Source organism: Dermacentor variabilis, chromosome 3, assembly GCF_050947875.1.
Source record: "Dermacentor variabilis isolate Ectoservices chromosome 3, ASM5094787v1, whole genome shotgun sequence".
In the NCBI taxonomy this organism is placed as follows: domain Eukaryota; kingdom Metazoa; phylum Arthropoda; class Arachnida; order Ixodida; family Ixodidae; genus Dermacentor; species Dermacentor variabilis.
Window position 1 is genome coordinate 171750611 of NC_134570.1, and position 5733 is coordinate 171756343.

Sequence of the window (5733 nt, forward strand, 5' to 3'; positions counted from 1 at the left end):
TTCAAAAAGAACAAAACACCTATTACAGGGCCTCGAAAGGGCTCTGTAATGTAAGACATCTCTTCCGTTTCCGTAAACACAGCACCTATATTTCTTTAAATATGGATACACAAATCATTCAATGGAATGTCAGAGGTCTTCTTAGGAATCTTGATGATGTGCAAGAACTCATCCATACACACAATCCAAAAGTGCTGTGTTTACAGGAAACACACTTAAAATCAAAATACACAAACTTTCTTCGACAATATGTTACGTTTCGGAAAGATCGCGATGATGCTGTCGCATCATCGGGCGGTGTTGCAATTATAATTAAAAAAAGTGTAGCCTGTCAACGTTTACAGCTACGAACGCCCCTTGAAGCAGTGGCGCTTCGAGCTGTTCTTTTAAATAAACTCGTCACCATTTGCTCGCTTTATGTACCCCCACACTTCAAATTAAACAAGCATGAATTTCAGTCATTTATAGACGAATTGCCAGAACCTTATGTTGTTCTTGGCGATTTCAATGCGCACAGCTCCCTGTGGGGCGACTCTCGTACAGACGCGCGAGGTCGTCTTGTTGAACAGTTCCTCTTTTCTTCCGGTGCGTGCTTGCTGAATAAAAAGGAACCCACATATTACTCTCTAGCAAACAGAACATTTTCTTCAATAGATCTTAGTATAGTTTCCCCGTCTATACTGCTCGAACTCGAATGGGAAGTTACGAAGAATCCTTACGGGAGCTACCACTTTCCCATACTGATAAGAACATCTAAAGAAAACGAATATCCTCCGCAAGCTCCTAGGTGGAAGGTAGACACAGCAGATTGGGAGAAATTTCGAACTCTCACTAACATCTCATGGGCCGACATGTCTTCTCTAGAAATTGATGCTGCTGTAGAGTATCTAACATCATTCATAATAGATGCCGCATCAAAATGCATATCCGAAGTGAGTGGGCTGGCATGCAAACGACGTGTACCGTGGTGGAACAGCGAATGTAGGATCGCCCGTAAGAATCAGAACAAGGCGTGGGCGTTGCTACGCGCTTCTCCCACTGCAGAGAATCTTATAAACTTTAAAAAAATAAAGTCCCAAGGCAGGCGAACCCGCCGACAGGCCAGAAGAGAAAGCTGGCACAAGTTTTTATCAAGTATTAACTCGTTTGGGGATGAGGCCAAAGCCTGGAACAGAGTTAATAGGATTAAAGGGCGGCAAACACATTCACTCCCCCTGGTAAACACACAGGGCGATACACTACAAGACCAGGCAGACTCACTTGGGGAGTATTTTGAGAACGTGTCAAGTTCATCAAATTATTCACAATCCTTCCTCAAATACAAGCAAATAGAAGAACGTAAGCCTTTCAACAGAAAATGTCGTCAAAATCAACCATACAACCGTCCTTTTAGTATTGCAGAGTTCAGAGCTGCCTTGAGCGCATGCAAGAGCTCTGCGCCAGGATCGGACAGAATAATGTATGAAATGCTGAAAAACTTACACAATGACACGCAAGTTACACTACTTACACTTTTCAACACTATCTGGGACGCAGGGTACCTTCCGACTGCATGGAAAGAAGCCATTGTGGTCCCTGTTTTAAAACAAGGCAAAGATCCTTCCTCAGTGGCAAGCTACCGCCCGATAGCCCTCACAAGTTGCATGTGTAAGGTATTTGAAAAAATGATAAATCGGCGCCTCATCCATTTCCTTGAACAGAACAAAATACTTGATCCTTATCAGTGTGGCTTCAGGGAAGGGCGCTCCACAACTGATCACCTTGTACGTATAGAAGCAAACATCCGTGACGCATTTGTACACAAACAGTTTTTCCTATCCGTATTCCTCGATATGGAGAAGGCATACGACACAACGTGGCGATACGGAATCTTAAGAGACCTGTCAGAAATGGGCATTCATGGTAATATCCTAAACCTCATAGAAAGCTATTTGTCCAATCGCACATTCCGTGTAAAAGTCGGCAATGTACTGTCACGTCCTTTTACACAAGAAACTGGTGTACCCCAGGGAGGCGTCCTTAGCTGCACGCTCTTTATAGTGAAGATGAACACGCTCCGTGCTTCATTACCTCCGGCCATTTTTTACTCTATCTATGTGGACGACATTCAAATAGCTTTTAAATCCTGTAACCTCGCAGTGTGCGAGAGACAGGTACAGCATGGTTTAAACAAAGTATCAAAATGGGCAGAGAAAAACGGATTTAAAATCAATCCTCACAAAAGTTCTTGTGTAGTTTTTAAACGAAAGAGAGGCCTGGTCCCGGATCCTTGCTTAGAACTGTGTGGACAACAAATTCCTATCAACAAAGAGCACAAATTCCTAGGTATTATACTTGACGAAAGACTCACTTTCATTCCACACATCAAATATCTCAAAGAAAGATGTCTAAAAACAATGAACTTAATAAAACTTCTATCCAAGACTACGTGGGGAAGTGACAGAAAGTGTCTAATGAATCTCTACAAGAGCCTAATACGGTCACGATTGGATTATGGGGCCGTAGTGTATAACTCTGCCGCCCCGAGCGCGCTAAGGATGCTGGATCCTGTCCATCATCTAGGTATCCGCCTAGCCACTGGTGCTTTCAGAACAAGCCCGATCGAAAGCCTATATGCCGAATCGAATGAGTGGCCGCTCCGCTTACAGAGATCATACGTCAGCTTTACTTATTTCCTTAAAGTGCATTCCATTCCTGAACACCCATGTCTTAATACCATTACCGATATGACGTATGCTACACTTTTCCGCAACCGTCCGTCTATAAGACAGCCTTTCTCGCTGCGTGTGAAGGAGCTTAGCGATGAAATGCATGTCTCACTCCTGGAGCACCGCTTAATGCGCCCAACCAAGCTATTACCTCCTTGGGACTGGCAGGTCACAGAATGTGACGTATCCTTTCTAAAAGTTTCAAAGCAGGCTCCAGATGTAGAAATTCGAATGCATTTCCTAGAACTTCAGTACAAACACTCGTGCACAGAGTTCTACACAGACGCTTCCAAGTCACATGCCGGAGTATCTTATGCAGCCGTCGGTCCTTCTTTTTCGGAATGCGATGTACTGCATCCAGAAACAAGTATCTTTACGGCAGAGGCCTACGCTATATGGTCGGCTGTAAAGCATATAAAGAAAACAAAACTCCAAAAAGCCGTAATATATACAGACTCCCTAAGTGTGGTGAAGGCCTTAATGTCACCCTACAAACATAAAAATCCTGTACTTACTGAGGTCTATTCCGACATATGCAAAACTTATCTATCTAACCAGCAAATCATCATATGCTGGGTACCCGGCCACAGGGGAATCGAAGGTAACGTCTTGGCAGACCAGATGGCTACGTCAATTGCACTCCCTGCTGTTAATAATGCTGATTTGGTGCCTCTCACAGATCTGAAACCTTACATACGAAAGAAACTGCGAAACCACTGGCAACGCATGTGGGACGCAGAGATAAATAATAAACTGCACGTTATAAAGCCGCAGTTAGGTTTTTGGCCCTCCCCAACAAAATCTCGGCGAACAGATGTCCTATTCTGTCGCCTCAGAATAGGACACACATTTGGCACCCATAATTATCTGCTTACTGGAAGTGAACCTCCAATCTGTGGTAGATGCGGTGAGGTGCTTACTGTCCTCCACGTGCTCCTGGAGTGTCGGGAAGCCGAAACGGAGAGAAAGAAACATTTTCCGCTTGCTTACAAACATCACATCCCTCTACACCCGGTTATGTTTCTTGGTAAGGAACCGCTTTTTGACAACAAGACAGTCCTAAGCTTCTTAAATGATGTCGTACTACACGTTATATGCCCAAGAAATTCGTAGAGCATCCTCGCTCCAGAGGATGCCGCTGCGATAAGTTTTGCCTAGCACATGCCTCCAGGCCCTTGTTTTTTCAAGGGCTCTAAGGAGGCAGTAGTGCTCGAGCATATCTTATAACCTTAGATATTTTACGCATCGTATCATTCTATTTAAATGTATCTTAATGTTCATAGTACACGTCATAAGTCATCGCCATAATCTTATTATACAGATTTTGCGCGCTTTAGCGCGACCGTTTTTAAGGCCCCTCTACAGCCACGTCACACCAACTTCATCGAACTCATAATTTCACTGCAAGCCCATTAACACGGACATGGCGCTCTTTGGCCATACTTGGCCCTTGCGCCACAAAACATCAAACATTCATTCATTCATTCAAGTCTCTTGCTGAGAAACTAGGTCGTGGCTACAAGGTCACGAAAATGGCCAGCGGTGATCTGTTGCTCGAAGTTAATGACAAGAAACAGCACGAGAATCTATCTGGACTTGTTGAAATTAATAGTACCCCCGTCTCGATAAATCCGCATCGTTCTTTGAACAGCACACGCGGAGTCGTATCTGAACAAGATCTCCTTGATCTGAGTGAAACCGAGCTGCTTGAAGCCTGGAAGGAACAGCACGTGACAAATGTCCAAAGAATAAAGATCAGGCGGGATGACAACGAGATCCCCACTAAACACCTAATTTTGACATTCTGCACAAGCACTTTACCAGAGTATATTGAAACAGGCTATATGAAAATAAAACTAAGACCCTACATTCCGAACCCGCGGCGCTGCTTTAAGTGCCAGCGATTTGGTCACGGCTCTCAGAGCTGCCGGGGCCGTACCACATGTGCAAAGTGCGCTTCAAACGAACACCCTGCCGATAATTGTACCAAGGCACACCGCTGCGCAAACTGCGAGGGTGACCACCCTGCATACTCTCGGTCAAGTCCTTCTTGGAACATTAAAGATCAAGGAGAACTTCTTTTCAAGAAGCGCGAAAGCGTATTTCTTTCCTCCATACCGCAGGGTATGCTGGTGCGGCGCGTGGGGGGGCAGCACCGCAGTAGACTGGGGCATCAGCCCGGCCCACAAAGAGTGTGGCCACGGCAGTGTCCTCAGCCCCCCAGGCGACAGTAGCGAGCGCTGCTGCGCCGTCTCTAAAGGAGGGCCCATCGACCTCCGGGTTGGTGGCCTCCAAGGCTCTGCTTTTCGAGACAAGGCCTACCCTGAAAACACCCCGCTCTAGTGAGCGGAAGTCCAGCGGCTCCCAGGAGTCGATGGACACAACCCCGAGCCAGAAGGCGCATCCAGCGCCTCGGGAGCAGCGCGAGTCTCGCGACCGCTCCAATGAAGACAAAACCCGTACCATAATCACGGGGCCTGAAACGGCTCCGTAAGTCATCTCTCCAACTTAACTCCTCTTGACACGCAGCATAAAAACACGAACAATATGGCTACACAAATATTACACTGGAACGTTAGAGGCCTTATGCACAACCTCAATGACATTAAAGAACTCTTACACAAACATAACCCAAAGGTGCTGTGTGTTCAGGAGACACATCTTAAATGCACACGAACAAACTTTCTTTGTCAGTACGCCATCTACCGTAAAGACCGCAACGAGGTGAATACCTCGTCTGGCGATGTAGCAATAGTTGTAGACAAGTCCGTAGCTTGTCACCAGGTCGCCCTTCAGACGCCCCTTGAGGCAGTGTCAATTCGGGCAATTCTTTTTAATAAATTGATCACTGTATGTTGCATGTACATACCGCCTAACTTCCATCTGGAAAAAAGTGGTTTCTATAAACTAATTGACCAGCTTCCGCACCCTTACATACTCGCAGGCGATTTTAATGCACACCACACCATGTGGGGGTCCTCGCGATGTGACGTGAGAGGTCGTTTCATCGAAAATTTTCTTGTGA